Source organism: Solanum pennellii, chromosome 6 (assembly GCF_001406875.1).
Source record: "Solanum pennellii chromosome 6, SPENNV200".
In the NCBI taxonomy this organism is placed as follows: Eukaryota; Viridiplantae; Streptophyta; class Magnoliopsida; order Solanales; family Solanaceae; genus Solanum; species Solanum pennellii.
The window spans coordinates 14207765-14232860 of NC_028642.1; positions in this window are offsets into that span (position 1 = coordinate 14207765).

Here is a 25096-nt window from a genome sequence, read left to right on the forward strand (position 1 = left end):
GGTATTGTTGGTAAGGTTTTTGTATGTTGATGATATGAACTAATGAACATGAAAGGTTGGTATGAATTTATGATGATGTTGTCCTTGTTTATGAACATACCTTAGGTTGTTGTGATCCTTGTATTATAAATCTCTCTTGTATGTGCATAAAGGCTTTCAAAATTACTTATCATGTTTCTAAAGAAATATTCCCTTTTGTGCATGTCTTAAAATGGTTTATCTGCATATATCAATACTTAGTACAAGTGGTTTTAGTAACCCATATTCTTTATGATTCTAAAAATATGTAGGTTCGGGTAGTTGATGTTATTTGAGGTTATTTGCAAGAAGACTTGGACATCTTTCACATGTTATTGGTGAGTCCTTAATGTTTGAGGATAGTGACATCTATCTAGCCTAATAGAGTTGTTATGTATAAAGACATTTGTTCCTTCATTCATCCTTTGAGTCTATTGATGTAAACCTAGAATGGCATATTGTATTTGGAATGGCTATCTCCAACCTTCTACTCCTTTTAGACTGTTTAATGTGAGACCATGTTATTAGACTATATCTTCTGTATTGGTTATGTTGTCTAAACGAGAAGCCTATGCATGGTTCAATAAGCGAGGAGTCTATGTGAACTCCCATTATGATATGTGAAAGGTCTATGGATACATCACTACGTAAAATTTTTATATTTTTTACATTTTCAACCTATGACATGCAATGACGAATTCTCTTTTACTTCTGACACTAATGATGATTCAACCCCATTTATCACAACTACTCCTCCTACTATGGTATCCAATAATCGCCCCCCTAGTACTGCAAGCCAATGCACCTCTTTCGCTAAATCTTTTATGTCTTCCTCAAAATGAGTGGTACTACGCGTAGAAAATCTTCTCAAGGTATCAACAATGACACTAACCTTATCTTGGTGATAAATAATACTCATGTCATAATCCTTGAGTAATTTTACCCACCTCATTTTTCTAAGATTAATATCTTTATTAGTGCACACATATTGGAGTCTTTTCTTATCAGTGAATACATCAACATGAACACCATACAAATAATGACTCCATATCTTCAAAGCAAAACTAAAATAGCCAACTTTAATTCATGGCTTGGATGATTCTTCTCATAAACTTTCAACTGTATGAAGGAATATTCTATAACCTTGTCATTTTTCAATAGGGCATAAACCAAACAAACTCTATATGAATCACAATACACCACAAAATTTGAATGCCCTCTGATAAAGTCAAAACTGGGGCAATAGTCGATCTCCTTCTCAATTCCTGAAAGCTTTTCTTTGAGCTTCAAAATATTGAACTTTATTTGTTTTTAGAGTCAACTTGGCCAAAGGAGATGAGATAGATGAAAACCTCTCAACAAACCTTTTAAAGTAGCCAGCCAAACCCAAGAAACTCCTACTATCAGTTGGAGACATGGGTCTAGACCAAGTCTAATATAATCTCATCTATTGGTTATCAACTCTAATCCCATCACAAAAAACTATATGGCCCAAGAATGCCATAGACTTAAGCCAAAAATTACATTTTGAGAACTTAGCATGTGACTCCTTATGTTTTAAATACTGAAGGACTTTTCAGAGGTAAGTAGCATGATCTTCTTCATTCTTTTAATAGATTAATATGTCATAAATGAAGACGATAACGAACATACCTAGATAAGGTTTGAAGACTCTATTCATAATATCCATGAATGTTGAAGGCACATTGATCAACCCTAAAGACATGAAAAAAATTCATAATGCCCATATCTACTTCTAAAAAATATCTTTGGAATGTCACATTCTCTGACTTTCAGTTGTTGGTAGCCTAATCTGAGGTCAATCATGGAAAATCAAGAAGCAACCTGATGCTGATTGAATAATTTATCTGTAACACTTTAAAAGTCTGTGACTTACTACAGCCTCACTTGATTAATTAATCCTTTAAAAAATGTTTCTAAGCCTTAATTAACCTGTTCCACCAATTTAGGAATGGTTAGAATCAAAATGTCAAGAAACAATCTTGATTTCCGGAGACTAGTGAAATTGAGCTAGTTTGCCTAGCAATATTACAAGTGGTATTAAGAGTCTGAGTTAACTCTAAATTTGTGGAAATGTGTGGAATATATGTTAGAGTGTTTTTAGGTTCGAAACGACTGCGTACGACTCCCGAAGGACAACCCTAAGGGTCCTTGAGGAGGACCCATCCATTGACCCTTAAAAGATATCTTTTGGCAGTGTACAATCCGGAGCACAAACGATGACCCATCATTTGAACAACGCATAGAATTTTTTTAAAATGGATCCAAAAAACATTCTCTATCAAAAACCACGTACTTCCAGTATGTTTCGTGGTCTGGTCGACGGGCCATAGACGACCAATCATCGTTTGATGTTCGAGCTCACTACCAAGTTTTGGGTTAAGTAAGATTGGTTAATTAATAAGTTATGTAAAATTAGGGGTTAAGGGGTACTTAATTAAGTTCATTGGGGACAATAAATAAGTTAACCCTCAATAAACTTACGCAACAGCTCATCATTTCCCAAATTCAATTCTCTCTACTTTCTCTTTCTATTGCAAAGAACACCATTGAAGACAAAATTAAAGATTTATTAGGGATTCAAGACTCAATATTTCCTCCATTAATCTTCAACTATTTCTAAGGTATGGAATAAATTCATTCATGGGATCTCTTTCCCCAATAGGCTCTTCAAAATTGGTTTCTAAAGATGTCTAAAACATGGGTTTTAATCTAATTTCGTGAATTCTCTTTCAAAAGGATTTAATATTGAAATATTTTGATTATTATTTATATATTATAAGTGTTTATTGGTTAATTATATTATTTATTCTTCTTTGACCTAGTTTCCATGAAAGAATCCATGATTGAACCTTTTTCTCTACCCCTAGTTATGAATTGGACTTATAGATGATTAAGGTTCTTGGAATTGATTATGTTTTTGTTTAATTCACTACTATATAATGATGGTGATTGATTATTTTATAATTGTAATTAATTGAGGGTAATATCTTGAAGGTAATGCTTGGAGGCTATTGGTAAGGCCTTTATGATTACAAGTTTTGTACTTCAAAAATGACGGTTTCTTCGTGATGATGATGTTCAAACGAAGTACGATTATATGAAAAGATTAGGAAGATGATGATATGATGAATATGTTTGAATGTTATGAGTATTTTAAATTATAAGAACTTGATAGGGGTATGATCATGCAAGGTTGAATGTGGTTCTCTTGTGTGCCTTATTATGATTTGACTATGATGTGATGATCTCACGAGTTGATGGGTTTTGATGAAAAGAAGTCCTCATTCAAAACCTAATGAGCTAATGAAATTATTATACAAGGTTTTAGTCTCCTATGGCATATATTAATATTTATGATTAAGAATGACTTAAAGGTATTTCAAAAAGAGACTTTAGTTTAGCACCGAAAGAACTAGATCTGAGAGGTGTCACTTTCCAATGTGGAAAGCTACGTTCAGAATGAATCTCATGAGATACTACCATGCAATGTGCATACATGAGTTTTTAGTATATCTCCGAGTTCCTTAACTATGTTTCCCCCATAGGAATACTAGTTATTGGATCCACCTTGAATGCTATATTCATATTTGGGTTCTACCTTACAAAGTAGAGAACCTTCTTTCGGTGTAGAGTTTCATGACACCAGATTCAGTTTTTAGGTCATATGTTTTATTGTCAGTTAAGGCTTATTCCCGAAAGTAAAATGAATAAATTAATGTAATGTATATGGACACTAATTAGGGTGATCTAAGACGTTCTACTTAATGTAGGTAAGGGCGTGAGATTTTACCTATACATTCCACAAGTTGACCTTGGGGGTGTCCTAGGAGGTTTTTCTTATGTACTTATGATATGAATTAAATGTATAATGTTAATTTAACATGATGTTTCTCTTAGATGATAGTGGTCTAAATTTTTATAAATGATGAATAATATACATGATGTTATGTTATATGAGGCAAGTCATTACTTGTGATCTCTTTTCTAGTTTACTTCATTATGTGGGTTTATGGGGCTTCACATGAGCATTGCACTTTTAGGATTTTGGATGGTACTGTTTGTAAGGGTCTTGTATTTTTTGATGATATAAACTATTGAAGATGAAATGTTTATATGACTTCATGATATTTTTATTCTTCCATATATGTACATGTCTTCGTGTTGGTGTGATAGTTGACTTGTATATTCTCTTGACTGCACATAAAGGATTTTCAAATGACTTATCATGTTGCCAATGAAATGGTCCCTTTTGTGAATGTATTCAATGGTGTTACTTGCATATGTTTCCACACTTTGTACAAGATTTGTACTAACCCATGTTCGTTATATTGCTACAAATATGTATGTTCGGGTCGTTGAGGTGCTTAGAGGCAATTTGCTAGAAGACATAGACATAGTTCCCAAGTTGTTGGTGAGTCGTCAAAGTTTGAGGATGATTCAACTTTTCGATCTTAGTAGCATTGCTTATGTCTAAAGACGATTGTTTCTTTCCTTATCTTTGAGAAATTGTTGTAAGCGTATATGAGGCATATTTGTAACACTTTGGAGGTCCCATGACTTAGACTAGAGGTTTTCCTATTGAATAATGTTTAGAGTGATGTTTTCATGCCTATATAAATGCATAAAATTAAATTAGAAAAGTTTAGAGAAAAAATGATAAAGAAAGACGTTGACGTCCGGAAACTAGCTAAATTGAACTAGTGGACGTCCCTATGTTTGGTGAAGGTTTAGGAGTGTCAAATGTAACACTTCGAAAATCCAAGATGTGTTATTGATCATAACATAAGTGTAATAAGGTCTATACATTGTTTTAATGTCCATTTTAATGAATATAAGTCATTTAAAAGTCTAGAAACCAAAACGTCCAAGAACGTCGATGACGTCCAGAAACTAGTTCAAAGAGGTACTAGTGTGCCTTGGCCTATTTGACTAGCTTTTTGGAGTCATAAATTCATCAAAATTTGTGGAAGGGTGTATAACATGTTTTTAAGTTAATTCATGGTCGAAACATCTCGGTACGACTCCCAAAGAATCAACAAAGGGCCCTTGAGGATGACCCTTGCATTATGGGTTCAAGACTGACCGGGAAGTGTTCACCCACGAAGGGGAACGATGGAATGTGTGTGGATCGACGAGGCGTGGATGCCATCCGTGGATCGACAATTATCCAATTAATTGAAGGACCTGCTTTGTACAGTCTCTAACCAAGATGATGTATGTGCAACAGGGAAGGGCACAATGGACGTCGATTGACCCACGATCCGTCGATTGTGGTGTCGTCTGTGGTCACTGTAATTTCCTGCACGTTTTTAAATAGTTCCAAGTAATTAATTAAGGGGTTATGTCGTTATTTAGGTCATTAGGGAAGCCTAATTAAGTTAAGTAACCCCCTATAGAAAGACCCCAACCCCATTAGACTAATCACAACTCACAAAACAAAATTGTCTTCCTTCTCTCTTCTTTCTCTTTCTCTAGTGAAGACTCCATTGAAGACCAATATATCAGAGGGTTTAAGGTCTGAAAAGGGTAAATTTACTCCATTAATATTTATCAATTAACAAGGTATGATATCTAATTCTCCTTTGATACCTCTTTCCTCAAAGGGTTCCATCGAATTGATTTTTCCAAAGTTGAGTTTTCAAGTGGGTTTTCATCCAATATGAAATTGATGTTATGAATTGATTTGTTTATGATTTATTTTGGATATTATGAATATATTAACATTTATTCTAACCTAATTATTATATATCTTAATGGTTTGGTCTAGTTTGTAGAAGATGACATTTACCCCTTAACCCTAATTTTTTTGTCTTGATATGAATTGTATTGTATTGGTTTGATTGGCTTAGTTATTGGTTGAATTACTACCAGATGATGTTGTTAAAATAATCATGAACGAATTAGGGTGATTTGTAGTCTTTAATGTTAGTTCTTGAAAATATGAATCTAAGTTATGAAGTATGTTGTGAATTTACCTAAGTATCTTGACTTAACCTATGATTGTCACGACTGGAGTCTAGAACCCAGACAATACTGGCGTTGTTGAACTCTCAGAGGTCGTAGAAAAGCCTACTTAAGTCATTCTTAGTTTGTCTAGGTTAATTTTAGCGGAAAATTTTAAACTTTTTGTTTCTTAACATACATACTAAGCATTCTATTAGATTCATTATTGATCACCATCAACCATCTAACATTAATATCATCAAATGAAAGAAATAGTTTAATATAGCATTATATGTATACTTGCAAATATGGCACCAATATATGTCTAAACAAAAGCGGAAAGAAACGGTAGTGGGACATACTCCACTAGATAAAAACTATAACTATGCTAGAATATAATGGGCAAGCATGCTCGAAAGCATGAGGGCCTACCAAGTCCGGATGAATGCTCCATGTAGGGATAGTTTCAGCGTCAACCTATAGATCTAGCGTCCACCTATGCCTGCACCTAAAATTGTAGTGTTGTATAGGGTTAGTACACACTTGTACAAAGTATGGGTATATGCAAGCACACACCAAGGACATGCATAAGTAAGAATAGCTCTTTCCTAACAACATGATTGTAGAAGGTCAAGTCAGTGGACTTGCCAAATGGAGATTATGAAAGTTAGTGAGCTTTCCAAATTTGGATTAGGGAAGTTTATGAGCTTTCTAAATTTGGATTAGGAAAGTTATACCATGAGAGCAACATGCATCATCATACTTATCATTTTGCACACAACACACAACAGCGTACACATAGCACATATCGTAATTCATATAGCACATAACGCTGTTCATATTATTTATTCTTACGCCATGAGACCTTAGAATCATGGACTTGACATTAAGACTTCCCAATAATGAGGGCTGAACATATGGGACCTCAAATAGGGAGTCTGATTTAGCGAACACAGAATCTTCTTCATTCATTCATACGTACTTCATTGCATTTCATTCATGGGGTAGTGTAAACACCAGCTATACCTAGGATGTAGTTTAAGACTTTCATCGGGCTAGTTGTGCAATGACCAAGAATGACCTAATGTTATTACTTGAATCTAACTCACCTCTTGATTATCCTATCCTAACACCTTTGGTATCATTCGTTTCATTATGTGCATCATTTGAGGTTGGTCTCATTCATTCATTGGGAACTTAAACTTTAACTGACATATATCATATGAGCATCATAAAATCCAGTGTCACCCCCACACCGAAAAGAGTTGGAATCCCCGGCCAGAGTGACCCAAAACATGCTAGCGTACATGGGAATTGAACCCAGTTAGATCCCTATATTGGCAATATAGGTTCGAAGACTAGGAAATATAAGGAGACCCATAACTGGCATGTTGTACCATCTCATCTCATGAGAGTTACGTGAACCTCTGCCCTTCCTGAAAGAAGACATCACCGCTCATAGCTAGTCTATCGGTGTTCAGTATAAAGTTCCATTACATTCAACTCAGACATCAGAGAAACTGGCATCTAGTATGAGGACATCATAGCTCAATAGATGATTTCTCATCTCATCATTATTATTAAGTGTGTTAATCTCAATACTTTCACTAGAGTGTTCATAGAGACTGGTCTCTTCATTAACTTTACACTATCATAGGTGAGTACATTTTGGTAACCATTTACTTAGGCTCATTTGAGATTTCATATCATGTTGTCACCACATTCATCGACATTAGCACATTTTGCTCTTCATAATTACTCACCCCTTTTAACGTGAATGTTCATTTCATCATATGCCAATGCCCTTGGCCATTTGTGTGTTTCATACTCTTACTTAACCCTTTTTGGGTTTCATCATTTCATTACACAATAATCATTTCATCGTATGTCAATGCACATGGACATTTAGTGTGCTTTACACTCGTACTTAACCCTTCTAGGGTTACATCATTTCATTACATACATCTTAGGTTCACTTATTTTTAAACGTATGCTAGACTTATGGGTCTATACATACAAGCCATGAGGCTTCATTCATAGTTCGTTTAAATGATTCATATCTTCTTAAGATTATGTAGTATAAGACTTATGCATCTTGTATGTATGACAAGATATCGATTTCGATCTAAGTAGGAAGTATTATTCTTCAAGATTTAATTCACGTATGACTTATGCATCTATATAGAAATTGGACAAGGGAACCCAATTTCGAATCCCTTGGACAACACTAAAAATTTTTTCATCTATTGTATTTTGGTCAACATGACATTGTGACCCTAGATCGAGCCCCAACATCAATGTTTCCTCTCTATTTTTCTCCTTTGAATTACCTCTTACTTGGCCGAGGGGTTGTGGGATCAAACCCCCACAACCCCTTTTATTATTTTAATCTATTTCTCCTTGTCTATTTCGAGTTGACTATGAGGTTGTGGGATAAAACCCCCACAACCTCTCTTTATTTTTCTTTTATTCTCCTCCTTAAATCTGCCTAGGAGGTCGTGGGTTCGATTCCCACACGCATTTTTCTTTTATTCTCCTCCTTAAATCTGCCTAAGAGGTTGTGGGTTCGATTCCCACACGCCGCCCTCTTTATTTTTCTTTTATTCACCTCCTTAATCTACCTAAAGAGGTTGTGGGTTCGATTCCCACACGCCTCCCCCTTTATTTTTCATTTATTCTCCTCCTTAAATCTGACTGAGGGGTGGTGGTTTCGAATCCCACTCCTCTCATTTCTTATTTTTTTATTTTAAGTTACATTTTCCATCCAATATCATGGTTAGAATCCCCTTCACCACTTTCTTTTTACTTCTTTATTTTCATGTTTTTTAACATGGTGAGGTGACGGGTTCAATCCTCCATGACCTAACTTGTTTTAATTAACTTTGTTTAACATTTTGAACCCTCTTTACTCACCGAAATTCATCACTAGAAGCTGGAAATTTTCTTTTTATTTTTCAGCATCCTTTCATCAAGTTACACTTTAGTTCTTAGTGAAATTTCGTAGTGCATTTAGAACGTCTTCGGTGCGTTTTCATGGATAGTTTAGACAAGAGATTATCCCTCAAATCAGACACATTTCTACTAATATGAACATTACATTTACATCAACATGTGTACATGAAATATAAAGAACTATCATGCCATTTCAAGTCCAAAACCATGAACAATAGCCACGGCAACACACACATAGTTACATTTTCGGAAACATCAACATAAGTCACATAATTCCAAACATATATGTAAACGCATAATCATCACTAAAACACGTTTCATCCCTAGTTTTCTATCAGCAAACATAACAAACCTATGACTCATTGGGAGTTAGTGATAGGGACATGCAACTAGGAACAATCCTAGTTTTCGGAATGAATATTCTGAACCTTAACGGGTCTCTTAGGAAAGGGACAAAGTGAGAAGAGAACCCTACCTTTTTGACGTTAAAATATTAAACATCAGCCAAGAACACGTCTAAGTCTCATCAATATCAACTCCACTCGAATGACAACCTCCCTTAGCCTAGTGTGCGATTAACGTTTGTTTTCTTGTGATTTCGTGTGATTTATTCAAGGGTGAAGAACTTGGTTTATTTTTATGCTTTTATATCTTATTTTGTCAAAGAGAAAAAATGAGAAAGAATAAGAGAGATCAAGCGTGAGAGTGGAGAGATAATCGTGAAAGAGTGGGAGTTGTAGGAGGCATAGGAGTCTAGTTTTAGGAGTTAGTCAATATGATTTTGTTTATTTAATAAAAATTTGATTATTATTTTATTTTAAATCACATAATGAATAATAATAATTAATTAATTACATTAATTCAATAGCTTAAATAAAAAATCACTTTAATTCATTGCTTCCACCAAGGTTCGAACCCGGGTGGAGCAAGAGTTCACTTCAAGAGTCCAATTTCGGACCGCTCTTCCCAAAATACCCCTCCACCTTATTAATTAAATAATTAATTGCATATTTAGGGTAATTAAGATACTTTCCTTAGCTTGGAAAAAGACCATTTTACCCCTAGACACTCCAAACCTAAGATTTTTCCTTTTGAGTCTGGCAAAGACTCCTTCAAGTAAATCTTCGTATTCGAGAGCCCTACATGGTTGGACCCAACCTTTCCAATCTCAACTAACTCCCAAGTAAGTTGGCTTGGCTATAGCAAGGGTTCATAAATCTGGTTCCACGCGCATCAATCAATGTGAACCCTGGTCTAATCATAGGCATTCTTGACACATTAAGCATTTCTTATCTTATCCATTTTTAGGGTTGTTACAATGATGTAGTATTGTATTGTGATGTAGTGCTTCTTCTATACATGTTACCATGTTGGTTATTGATTTATTATTATGTATACCCAAATTAGGTTGAATTGAGTGTTTTTGGTAACACCTTGATGATGAACTATGAAGGACACCTGGTAAGTATTATGATCCCCATCCTTTACTTCAAATTGTGGTTAATTGTGATTATGTCATGATGTTGTGTTGTAGTATGCCTTGTATTAGGATTGATAGGGTGGTATGATGTTGAACTGAAATGTCTTTATTATGACTGTGAGTTGTTGGTTTAATATGTAAATGTTATAAGGATGGTGAATGTTGTACCAATGTTCCTTATCGTGATATGAAGATATTAATATGCTAACCTCACCTATATGAATTGTAATGAAAGGACAATACTCATGTAATTGTAATTGATCTATGATGATCATGAATATACAAGGGTCAGACCGTATGACCTATATTAAGTTATGATGAGTAATTAAGGTATTAAAGACATTTAAAAAGGGATTTGTGCTTAGCACCAAGTAACTTGACAATGGGAGGGGACGTCTTTCCATAGAGGAAGATCCACCCTATAGTTCCACATGCGGTGTTGAATCACCAATGAGGGATACTCATCCAATGGATTCTCATGAGAGGAGGCCCCAATTTCCAAGTGGTATGTAGAATGATTATACATATCTATTAGTTCTTGAACTATGTTGACCCCATAGGAACACTAGCTAGTGGATCCACCTAGAAAGCTACACTTATGTTCGGTTTTACTTTGGCCGGTAGACCATCTTTCTTCGGTGTAAGGTTTTACAACACCGGATTCCACACTTAGATCTTGTGGTCTATATCGATTAAGAAAAGTGTTCCCTACATTAAAATGAAGTAATTGAGTACAAACCAACTAGGGTAATTTAAGAGGTTTGACTTAGCCTAGGTAGGATTATGGAACTCTACCTATGCCTTGCACTAGTTTTCTTTGAGGGAATCCTTAGGAGGTTGTTGTTATGTATGAATATGCTTATTATGATATATGATATGTATATGATTAACTTGCACATAGTTGATACTATATGTTGATTGGTGTGACTTATGAGTATGTGTTGGTCTATATCGTTAAAGTATGATACTATGTACTGTTAAATGTTATGTGATGTGATGTAGGATGTTGGTCATGATTCTTGTTAGGTTACTTGATTGAGTAAGTTTATGGGTTTTTTCTTGGTCATTCCACTTGTTGACTCGATAGGGGTTCATGGTTATTGTCTTGCTTTGGTTATGTTGAAATGTACTATTATTCATGCATTGTTTCTATTATGACTTTATGATAGAGTTACTTAACTATGTGTTCAATTATATGCTATGCATGTTGACTTGACTAGACTTGATGTTGTTGTTAATTTATGTACATGGCTATGACTTAATGAACATATCCTATTAGTTTGTGTGGTCTTGTTGAATATGCATAAAGGTTTTAATGAAAAGTGAATACTTTATACATTGTCCCTTTTCTTAGCATGATTTAAAAGTATGTGTGCATATGGTCTCATACTTAGTACAAGCGTTTACTAACCTCATTTCTTCCCTTTCCCCAGCATTTTTTGTTCCGGTCGTTGAAGTACTTTGAAGAAGGCTTTGATTCCTTATTCATCCAAGTAGGGTAAGTCCTCACTTTCCGAGGTCGATACCACTATCTAGCTAATGGAGTCGTTTTGAGTTTAAGACTCTTATGTTTCTTTACTTTCAATTGAGTACTAAACATTTGTATGACCTATGTGTTGTATTATTGAATTGATGTATGGGCTAGGCCCAATTTTTCTACTCTTATTAGATGGTTATGAGATGAGACGACTATTATGACTATGTTATATTTTATATACTTATGTGCAATAAAAGTAGAAGACTAAAAAATCTTCATATACGAAGGGACTACATATACTCAATATATATATATATATTATGTGCATGTAGAGGTCTATGTAAACCTTTGAGTAGTATCAACGAAAAGTATTATATTTTCCGCTAAATTTGACCTATGAATGTAACGATATAAGCTAAGAGGCTAGTTTTAGTCCTCAAAAAATACGATGACGCCGGTTACGTCAAGGAGATATTCCCGGATGTGAAAAACATGGTATCAGAGACTGGGGTTAAATATCTTTGAGTCGATGTATCTCTCAACCACATCTATGTAGGTTTATATTCATAATTGTGAAGCATGCGACACTTATGAATAAGAATCTATATGATGCTTAGAAAACTCTCACTTTCTTGGAAGTCCAATATCGTGCCTTTAGAGTGTTAACTCTATGTGCTTTTGCATCTAATACTATTATTCTTATAATACACAATGAATACTCGAAGGAATGCGGCACGAAAACTTGAAGAAGAGATTGCCAATGCGGGAGTTCCTCCCCATGGTGATCAAGTTCCTCCTCTTGCGAAGATGTGAATGATGACCAAGCCCTGGTGAGTCCTCCTCCTTTGACGGATGAGCACATAAGGGCCGCTCTCTTCCAAATGGCCCAAGCCATTACTACCAAATCATAAGCCGTCAATACTCAAGCCCAAGCCATGACGACCCAAACTAATCGGGAGGTCGCACCCCAAGCACACCTACAAGTTGCTTCTCCAGCCTCTCGTCCAAGGGATTTCACGAGGATGAATCCTTCTACTTTCTATAGGTCCAAGGTTGAATAAGTCCCCCAAGAGTTCATCGATGAAATCTACAAGATCCTCTATGCAATAGGGTTGTCTACTAGTGAGAAAGTTGAGTTAGCCACCAACCAATTCAAGGATGTGTCTCAAGCATCGTACGTACAATGGAGGGACAATAGGCCACTAAGAGGTGAACTCATGACTTGGGAAATGTTCAAGAAGGATTTTCTTTATTGGTTCTTTCCTATGGAGAAAAGGGAAGCTAAAGTGCTGCAGTTCATCAACCTTCTCCAAGGAGGTATGAGTGTTCATGAATACTTCTTGAAATTTACTAAATTGTCAAAATATTCTCCTTATTTGGTTTGCGATCCTAGAGATTAAAAGAGTCCTTTTGTGACGGGGTGTCGGATGATTTGCAAGAGGAGTTTCATTCGCCTATGCTACATGACAGCATGAACATTTATCGTCTTATGGTACATTCCCAACATGTACAAGAGGCAAGGGATAAGAGGAAGAGTAGAGATGCTAAGAGGGCAAGATATTTTGATGGTGGTTCATCAAATAATAGGCTTGAGATACAAGACAAGGATAGGTTGAAGAAGCGACTTTCTAATCAAGTTCCTTCCAAGTTCCCTCAAGATAGGTATGAATATTTTTCTAACCTTAAGTATAACAAGGTAAGGGGTACTAGTTCACCCAACAAGAAGTCTACTTGCCAAGTGTGGAAAAGTGCATGTAGAAGAATGCTTAGTTGGAATGGGTATTTTCTTCGGTTGTGGAAAGATTAGTCAAAAGGTTAGGCATTTCCCTAATGTGAAGATTCAAGACAATGGTAGTGGTAAAACTCAAGAAAGTGGTTAAAATGAGGCTCCAAAGAAGAACCACTTCCATGCTCTCCGTTCTAGGGGTGAGAAATAGACTTCTCCTTACGTGGTGACCGGTATGTTGAAAGTCTTATCTATTGATGTATATGCCTTACTCAATCCAGGAGCTACTTTATCATTTGTTAATCCTCTATTAGTTAAAAAGTTTTACATTTTTCCCGATATATTGCATGAACTTTTTATAGTATCTATCCCGGTGGGTGAGTCAGTTGTTGTAAAAAGGGTGTATAGAAATTGTTCTATAATGTTGTTGGATAGAGTTTCTTATGTTGATCTCGTAGCACTCGTTATTCTATATTTTGATGTCATTTTGGGTATGGATTGGCTGCATGCTTGCTTTGCCTCTATAGATTGTAGAACAAGGTTGGTGAAGTTTAAATTTCAAAATCAGCCCGTTTTAGAGTGGAAGAGGGGGAATTCTATCCCTAGAGGTCATATAATATATTATTTGAAAGCATGCAAAATGATCTCAAAAGGGTGTTTATATCATATAGTAAGAGTCCAAGATCTAGACTCTGAAATTCCTCTCATTGATTCAGTCCCGTAGTGAGGGAATTTTTGAAGGTCTTTCCTAATGATATTCCCGGTATTCCTCTCGAATGGGAAATCAATTTTTGTATCGAATTGTTACTGAATACAAATCCCATTTCAATTCCCCCTTATCGGATGGCTCCGACTGAATTGAAAGAGTTCAAGTCTCAACTCAAAGATTTAATAGACAAAGGCTTCATTAGACCTAATATTTATCCATGGGGTGCTCTAGTTTTTTTTGTGAAGAAGAAGGATGGGTCCTTAGGATGTGCATTGATTACCGCCAACTCAATAAAGTCACTACTAAGAATAAGTATCCTCTTTCTCAGATTAACGACTTCTTTGATCAACTCCAAGGGCAAAGCTACTTTTCTAAGATTGACTTGAGATCGGGGTATCACCAACTTTGGGTGAGAGGTGAGGATATACCAAAGACGACATTTCGGACTAGATATGGTCACTATGAGTTGTTAGTAATGTCCTTTGGTATCACTAATGCCCCAGCGGCATTAATGGATCTCATGAATAAGGTGTTTTGAATTTACCTAGACTCATATGTCATTGTCTTCATTGACGGTATCTTGGTCTATTCAACAAATAAGGGTGATCACATGAACCATTTAAGGTGGTGTTACAAGTACTTAAGGAGAATCAATTATCTGCCAAGTATAGCAAATGTGACTTTGGGTTAAGGTCGGTAGCATTTCTTTGTCATATCATATATAGTGAGGAAGTTGAGGTTGACCAAGGAAGACCGAGGCAGTGAAAAATTTGCCTATATCATTGATTCCAACCGACATTAGAAGTTTCTTGGGTCTAGCGGGGTATTATCGGAGGTTTGTGGATGTTTTTGCGACCATTGCATCTCCCTTGACTACTTTGACCCAAAAGAGTAAGAAATTTTAGTGGTTGGAGGCATGTGAGAGGAGTTTTCAAATCTTGAAAGATAGGCTTACTTCCGCTCAGGTGTTGACCTTACCAAAAGGTACAAAGGGTTTCGTTGTGTATTGTGACGTACCTAGAGTGGGTTTAGGGTGTGTGATTATGAAACATGGGGAGGTATAAGCCTATGCTTCTAAGCCACTTAAGGTGCATGAGAGAAACTATCCAACTCATGACCTTGAATTAGCGAACGTGGTGTTTGCCTTGAAAATATGGAGGCAATAATTGTATGGAGTCCATGTTGATGTATATACCGACAATTAGAGTCTCCAATATGTGTTTACCAAAAAGGAGTTGAATATTAAACAAAGAAGGTGGCTAGTGTAACATTCCAGAAAATGTACTCGTCTAATGAAGAGTCTATTATGTTTTAAGAATAGGTATTGGGGTATATAGGCATCCCAATGCCCAATATTGAGTAATATTGGGCATATTAGAGAATATTGGCTTAAGCGTGTTATCCAATTCTATGTATTAAGATATACTTTGACGTTCAAATGCCCCAATCCAAGGTGGATTAGGAATTGTACCTACAATGAAGACCCCAACCTAAAATATTTTTCTCAACTTAAAACATTATGTGCGAGGCATCCAAGTGTCAAGCCTAGGTACCATAGTACATGATCATTTAAAATGATCATGTTAAGTAAGAAGTGCCCAAGGATATAGTAAGGATCCTTGGGACAACAAAAATTGGAAGCAAAACAAGTGCAAGCACATGTGCTAACCGGCCAAGAGACAAGCCCATCCGAATTCGGTGAAGGCGGTTAGGGGCAGGCGCTCATGTGGGGGTCAAGCCATGTGGGGATGATCTTACTTAAAAACTCTAAGATATAACTAACTGACCTAACTAGCTAAATAACCTAGGACTAACCGAAATAAACTAACTAGTGCACCCGACAACCTAACACCTAACTGGGTGACACTAACCAAGTAACCAATTCAAGAAACATCCTAGTACCTAACCTAGGATGGCCCAAAGGGGTTGATTATGGTCCTAATGACTTAGGGGTACTTTAATAATTACCCTAGGTCACTTTTAATTAAATTAGCAACTTAATGAATTAATTATAATGGTTAAACTGAAATTATTAAGTAAATTCTCAGAATTTGGATAAGTCAAATGTTCTCCAATTTTTAGTCAATTTAGTAGGGGTGTTTTAGTAATTAGCTAATTAAATTATTAATTAAGTTAATTATTATAAAGTTTAATTAGTCCATTTAAGTTCCTAAGACCTAGAACTCACGATTATTCACTAACAAACGCACGACTCAAGGTAGTAAGCAAAACGTAGAATGATAGAAGTTCTCTTAGGCGATTTCAAGGCATTCTTCAAGGTTTTCGTGCAAGGTGATCTTCATAGATTTAAATCTATAATATGAGTTTTCTCTCTTGGATTCCTTTCCCCAATATGCTTTTCAAACGTTTTATGAACTCAAGAATATCGAAACTAGGGTTGTTCCCAATGACATTGTTGAACGTCCATCTCCTTAGTTATCCTTGTTTTCGATTCTAATAGTATATAGATGTAATCTCGAACATATTGTTTGTATGTGCTGCTAAACTAAACATTTAATTTTTCATATAATCTAATCAAATGCAAAAAAAATTGGCTGCTTAACATGATGAGATTAATATAATATATACATGAAGTTAAGTGAATTGGCTAATGGTATTCTCATGACCAGTGTCTAGGGAAAGTTTGGTTTATGCCTATAAATTGTCTAATAATATTCTAGATTACATACTATGTGAGAGTTTAGTCTATGCCAATAAAATGGCTTACAAAGTTATTTACAAAATATGATATAAAATTGGCTAATGACTAAGTTATACCAAATTAAGCATGACAATTGTAACTTTGAATTCATAACCAAGGGTATGCCAATCATTGGGACAGGTCCCAACATTCCTTTTCCAAATGAACTATGAATATTAGTAAGTACATTGAAAAAAGTTCATAACGTTAATAAAGAGTGGAGTAAAGCTACCAAATGTCATTGAACAAGATAAGCTGAGTAATAATATAATTAAAAGTTAAAGAATTATGAAAGTGACCAGAATGAAGTGTTAAAATAAGTGAAAGAAGTCTCACTCACACCTAGACAATTATGCTAAAGATACTCACATAAAAGGGTGTTAATAATCGTGAGACAAGTCTCATTAACACCAAGATGATAATATAAGGTTAAATTCACATTTCATCAAGTAAGAAAGGGATGACCGGATATCCAAAGAGTTAACTTAACCTCATAAGTAGAAGCAAGCTTCCATTATGTTTGAGTTAACTCTAAAGTTATAAAGAAGAAAAAAAGAAGTTGATCAAAGCACCGTTAGACTAGCAATGAACTTGTTCAAGAACATGTAACCCTCATGAGATGAGGCTCCACCAAGGTGGATAAGAGTCTGCAAAAAATCTCGTACTCTTCGAACTATGTTGAAGCATATGAACTAGCCAGTCGATTCCACCTAAGAGAACTAGGTATGATGAGGTTTCACTTTGACTGGTGAAACCACCCCTTTACAGTGTGGGGCAGATACTAGCTTTCATGTAAACTCACATGATCTAGGTTCATTTTGATCGGTGAACCACACCTTTTTGGTTTGGGGGAGACACCAGATTTCATGTTTAGCTCACATGATCTATGTTGGTTAAAGCTCAGGAAAGTATCCGACATACTTCAGCCGTGAACCCCTCTTTTTGGTGTGGAGAACACTGACTTGGTTGCAATTTAGTCAGTGAACCCCCCTTTTCGGTGTAGGGTAGACACAGAAATTGGTTCACCTTAACCTGTGAATCAACTCTTTTAGGTGTGGGGGAGACACTGGATTTCGTGTTAGCTCGCATGATCTGCTTCCGTTAATGCTAAAAAATTCTTCAAAGAAAGTAAGAAAGAATGAAAGTAGGATGTTCACAGTGATCAACAGATCAAAGAAGTAGAAAGTATGTTCAAAGTGAACTAAGAGAGTAAGAGCTCAAGAATATCAATCACCAGATTTGATAAGAATGAAGTTTTAACAAGTTATGGGTATAGCGAATAAAGATTGGCTTAAAATGACTTCTTATATTATGCCAATAAAGGAGAGAAAAATGTAATGGCTAATCAATGCCCCAATATCCTTATACTATGAAAACAACCACATAATGGGCATAGCTAATGAATATTTTTTTATAAATACTTATATCAATTTAACAAGAATGTAAATAATAACTTGTAAGAAAGGTAGCCAAATAATTTCCTTAGTATTTTGCATTACTTACTCGATTCATTGTAGGTGTGGGACTACAATGAAACATTACACTTGTAAGTAAAACACAAGATCAAAGGAGATCATTGAACTACACAACAAAAAGAAGAAAAAAACTAAAAAATAAACTAAGTCTTGAAGACATAGCTCTCGGCCTAGAGGGAGCAAATTTATAATTTTTTATTCGAGTTGTTCTAAAATTATGTTAACGATTTTAAGGTCTTGTGTTCATATAGAAAATGAGTTGTGTGATTTGAATGCATTAAAATATGTCATATTCATACCATAATTCACAAATAACGAATTAAGAAAGTTTAGTGACTTCACTTCCAGAAATGAAATGTCGTTATAGGAAGAGCTTTCCTTGATCATGCATAGTCCTTACATGCATATGTGCATATACTCATACTTAGTACAAGTGTGTACTAACCCTATACTATTACTATTTTATAGGCACATGTCAACAAGAAGATTGAAGACTCATTGAAGCGGTTTGGACTAGTGTTCTCTAGACTTTGGTAGGTCCTCTTAAGTTCGAGGATGCTACATCTTTCATTCTAGATTAGCACTTTAGACATAGCTAGCTGATGTTGTCCCTAGTGTTTCATTTAAGACGTTTTATTCAAAGCTTTGTATTAAGTCCGTTTGGTAAACTATAATGATACATTGATTCTTTCATTTGAATTGTTTAATTTATTATAGAAGGTTGTTTAGTTTGAGCTCATTAGAATATTATGCTATATAGTAATCATATGAAGTCTATATATACTTCACAAAGTTTTTAATCTTCCGCAAATTTAACGATAGGATTGTGATGAAATTTAAGAAGAAGCTTGTTTGCGACCTTTAAGAGGTTAAAGACAACGGTTGCATTCGGATTCCAGAGTCCGGGTGTGATAAACTTGGTATAAGAGCATTAGATTAAATTACCTAGGAACTAAATCTTCAAAAAAACAACGTTGCGTAGTTTCTAGCTTATGGTTGTGAAGTGCACAACAATGATGACTTAGAGACTTGGTGATGTTAAGAATCTTACCTTCTTCTAATCTTTATCGTGCCGTATAGAGCTTTGACATTTTGTGTCATTTTAGCATCGAACATTCTTCTTCTGTCTGCATGTAGAAAAAATAACATAAGATGAAATGCTGGAAGAAGAGTTTGAGAAGCAGCTACTGGGGGGAAACCAAGCTCCTCCACAAGCCCCAGTTGCTGGAGTACAACTTCCAGTCAACCCAACTGTGTTGACAGATAGAGAAGTTAGAGAAGCACTAGTTCAAATGGCACAAGCCATCACTACTCAGGCACAGTCTATCACAGCCCAAGACACTAAAGAGGGTGCTTCTAGGGAGAATCCACATGATAGAACCATGGCTAGAAGACTGAAGGATTTCAACAGAATGAATCTCATGTACACTTCAGGTCCAGAACTAATGAGGATCCCTAGGAGTTTGTGATGAGGTCTACAAAATTCTCTGTGTCATGGTGTTAATGAAAAGGAGAAGGTTTAGTTGGCTGCATACCAGCTCAAGAATGTGGCTCAGCTATGGTACAAAAAGTGTTGAGATGGCCGAGTTGGTCTAAAGCGTCAATTAAGGTTCTATGTTTTGAAAGGTAGAGAAGAGCAGGAGTAGTCAGCTAATATGGTCACTAGTACCTTGCATGTCTTTTCTTTTCCTGTGTATGTGTTTTTAGATCCAGGATCCACCTTATATTTTGTTATTCCTTTAGTATCTAGTAAATTTTACTTGCTTCCTGAGATCTTGCATGAACCATTTCTAGTAAGTACTCCCATAGGGGACAACATTAGAGCTGAAAGGGTATATACAGATTTCCCAATTACTGTTCTTGAAAGAGTTACCTATGCTGACCTAATAGAATTAACCATGCTTGACTTTGATATAATTTTGGGTATGGATTGGCTCCATAGGTGTTATGCTACCATAGACAGTCGAAATAGGGTAGTGAGGTTTTAGTTTCCTAATGAGTTAGAGATGGAATTGGAAGGGCGTAGTTCAAATCCAACAATCCAAACAGTTTTCCATCTTAAAGCCAATAATATGTTATCTACGGGGTATTTATTGAAGGTTCTTCCATAGACTCTGTGTTCATAGTTAATGAGTTTCAAGATATATCATGATCTCAAGGATATCTATTGGTGGAAAGGTATGAAGCGAGATATTTCTAAGTTTGTGAAAGAGTGCCCAAATTTCCAACAAGTTAAGGCCGAACACCCTAAGCCTGAAGGTCTTACCTAGTCGATTGAGATCATGTTACCCTCACTTGTTCAGCTCTTGAGGTTAGATATACTCTTCCTAAGTCTGATTTTGTTTATGTAACTCTAAATTTGAGTGCATTAATCAGTTTTGGTATTTTAAGTCCTTAACTGTGTATTTTATACTTGCACTATCTTAGTTAATACGATTTCATACTTGCATTCATGTTGCTTTTTTGGCATAGCTTTGACATGATTTTTGCATTGCATGAGTTGTGATGTGCATTGAGATAAAGTAAGATTGAGAAGTAAGTTCCTAGGTCTTGGATATCAAGCTTCAGATAAGCTTTGATTGATGTGCATCATCCAGAGTAAGTTGTGAATCAGATATTCACAAAGAGTAAAGTTTCAAGTATGTGATATGTTTTTTTGAAAATACCCTCTTTGTTTTGAAATGGCGTAGTGTCATTCGGGGACGAATGTTCCTAAGGGGGGCGGGATAATGTAACATTCTAGAAAATGTACTCATCTAGTGAAGAGTCTATTCAGTTTTAAGAATAGGTATTAGGGCATATAGGCATCACAATGCCCAATATTGAATAATATTGGGAATATTAGAGAATATTGGCTTAAGGGTGTTAGCAAATTTCTATGTATTAAGATATACTTTGATGTTCAAATGCCCCAATCCAAGATTGTTTAGGAGATGTAACTGCAATGATGACGCTAAGCTAAAATATTGATTCTCAACTTAACACATTATGTACGAGGCATCAAAGTGTCAATCTTAGGTACCACATTACATGATCATTAAAAATGATCATGTAGAGTATTCAGTGCCCAAGGATATAGTGAGGTTCCTTGGGACAAAAAAAATGGGCAGCAAACAAATGTGCTAACCGGCCAAGAGACAAGCCCAACCGAATTCGGTTAGGGTGTTTAGGGGCAGACACACATTTTGGGGTAAAGCCATGTGAGGCTGAGCTTCCTAACCAACTCTAGGAAATAACTAACTAACCTAACTATCTAACTAACCTAGGACTAACTAAAATAAATTAACAAGTGCACCCGATAACCTAAGACCTAACCGAGACTAACCTAGTAACTAAATCTAGAAACATCCTAGTATCTAACCTAGAATGGTCCAAAGGGGTTGATTATGGTCCTAATGACTTAGGGGTACTTTATTAATTACCCTAGGTAACTTAGTTAATTATATTAGAACCTTAATTAATTAATTAAAATGGTAAAAGTCAAATCCTTAAACAAATTTTCTGAATTTGGCTAAGTCAAATGTTCTCCTATTTTTAGTCAATTTAGGAGGGGCTTTTTAGTAATTACCTAATTAAATTATTAATTAAGTTAATTAGTATAAAGTTGAATTAGTCCATATCAGTTCCTAAGACCTACAACTCGCAATTATTCACTAAGAAATGCACGACTCAAGGCAGTAAGCAAAACGTAGAATGATAGAAGTTCTCTTAGGCAATTTCATGGAATTCTTCAAGGTTTTCGTGCAAGGTAATCTTCGTAGGATTAAATCTACAGTAAGGTATGGGTTTTCTCTCTTGGATTCCTTTCCTCAAGATGCTTTGAAACGTTTTATGAACTCATGAATATCGAAATTTTGGTTGTTCCCAATGACATTGTTGAACGTCCATCTCCATAGTTATCCTTGCTTTTGATCCTAATGGTATGTAGGTGTAATCTAGAACATGTTGTTGGTATGTGGTGCTAAATGATCATTATGCGTAAATTTTATGTGATATGAATATGTTTAATTAGACCTATAGGTTAGATCCATATGATTAATGGCTAATTGTGTTCGAGAAGATGAAATTGTTGTAATTCGTTTATGAAATTCAGTTTATTGTTGAAAGGGGTGAAGATTTCGGTTACTGTTTGTATTTTACAGTAGATAAGTTTGTGAGTGTTTGGAATGTTATGTTTCCAAGAAGAGATAAGAATGAGAATCAAAGCTAGTTAATGAACCTTCAATGCCAAATTAGCTTATTAGCTCAGCCAATCTAAACATTGAATTGTTCATATAAGCTAATCATATGCAAAAAGATTGTTGCTTAACATGATGAGATTACTATAATATAAACATAAAGTTAAGTGAATTGGCTAATGTTATTCTCATGACAAGTGTCTACATAAAGTTTTGTTTATTCCAATAAATTGGCTAACAAATATTCTAGATTACCGTAATAGGTAAACGTTTAGTCTATGCCAATAAATTGTCTTACAATGATATTTCCAAAATATGATATAAAATTGGCTAATGACTACGTTATACCAAATTAAGCATGACCAATGTAACTTTGATGAATTCATAACCAAGGGTATGCCAATCATTGGGACAGGTCCCAACATACCCTTTCTAAATGAACTGTGAGTATAAGTAAGTACATTGAACAAAGTTCATAATGTTCATAAAGAGTGGTATAAAGCTACAAAATGTCATTGAACAAGATAAGGTGAGTAATAACATAATTAAAAGTTTAAGAATTATGAAAGTAACCAGAATGACGTGCTAAAAGAAGTGAGACAAGTCTCACTCACACCTATACAATTATGCTAAAGATACTCACATAAAAGGGTGTTAATAATCATGAGACAAGTCTCTTTAAATCCATGATAATAATGTAAGGTTAAATTCAAAGTTAATCATGTAAAGAAAGGGATGACCGTTTATCCAGAGAGTTAAGTAAACCTCATAATTAGAAGCAAGATTCCATAATGTTTCAGTTAACTCTAAAAGTTATAAAAGAAAAAAAAATTGAGCAAAGAACTGATAGACTACCAATGATCTTGTGCCAGAACATGTAAGCTTCATTAGATGAGGCTCCACCAAGGCGATAAGAGTCTCCGAAAATCTCTTAGTATTTGAACTATGTTGCCAGCATAGGAACTAGCTAGTAAATTCCACCTAAAAGAGCTAGGTATGATGTGGTTTCACTTTAACCGTTGAAATCACCCCTTTTCGATGTGGGGCAAACACTAGATTTCATGTTAACACACATGATATAGATTCACTTTGATCGGTCAACCACCCCTTTTCGAAGTGGGGGAGACACCAGATTTCGTGTTTATCTCACATGATCTATGTCGATTAAAGATTAGGAAAGTATCTGGTTCACTTTAGCCCTGAACCCCTCTTTTCGGTGTGGGGAAGGCACTGACTTGGTTGCACATTAGCTGGTTATACCTCCTTTTAAGTGTGGGGTAAACATAGAACTTGTTTCACCTTAACTGGTGAATCACCTTATTTTAGTATGGGGGAGACACTAGATTTCATGTTAGCTCGCATGATCTACTTCTATTAGTGCTAAATAATTATTTAAAGAAAGTAAAAAAGAATGAAAGTAGGTTGTTCACAATGAACAACATATCAAAGAAGTAGAACGGAAGTTCAAAGTGAACTAAGAAAGTAAGAGCTCAAGAATACCAATCACCAGTTTTGATAAGATTGAAGTTTGAACAAGTTATGGGTATAGCCAATAAAGATTGACTTATAATGACTTCTTATATTATGCCAATAAAGTGGAGTAAAACCTAATGGATATTCAATTCCCCAATATCCTTATACTTTGAAAAACAACCACATAATGGTCATATCTAATAAAGATTGGCTTATAAAGACTTATGTCAATTTAACAAGAATGGAAAATATGACTTGTAAGTAAGGTAGCCAAATAATTTCCTTAGTCTTTTTGATTACTTACTCGATTCATTTTACGTATGGGACTACAATGAACCATTGCACTTCTAATTAAAACATAAGATCAAAGGAGATCATTGAACTACACAACAGATAAAGAAAAAGAATAAAAAATAAACTATGTCTGGAAGACATAGCTCTCGGCCTAGAGGGAGCAAATTAATAATTTTTCATTCGAGTTGTTCTAAAATTATGTTCACAATTCTTAGGTCTTATGTTCATATAGAAAATGAGTTGTGTGCTTTGAATGCATTAAAACATGCCATATTCATACCATAATTCACACATAACAAATTCATAAAGTTTAGTGACTTCACTTTCAAGAAATAGCATGTCGTTATAGGAAGAGCTTTCCTTGATAATGCATAGTCCTTAAGTGTATATGTGCATATACACATACTTAGTACAAGTGTGTACTAACCCTACACTATTACTATTTTATATGCGCAGGTCAAAGAGAAGATTAAAGACTCATTGAAGCGGTTTGGACTAGCAATCTGCAGACTTCAGTAGGTCCTCTTGAGTTCAAGGATGCTACATCTATCATTCTAGCTTAGCACTTTAGACATAACTAGTGGATGTTTTTCTCTAGTGTTTCATTTCAGACGTTTGATTCAAAGCTTTGTATTAAGGTCGTTTG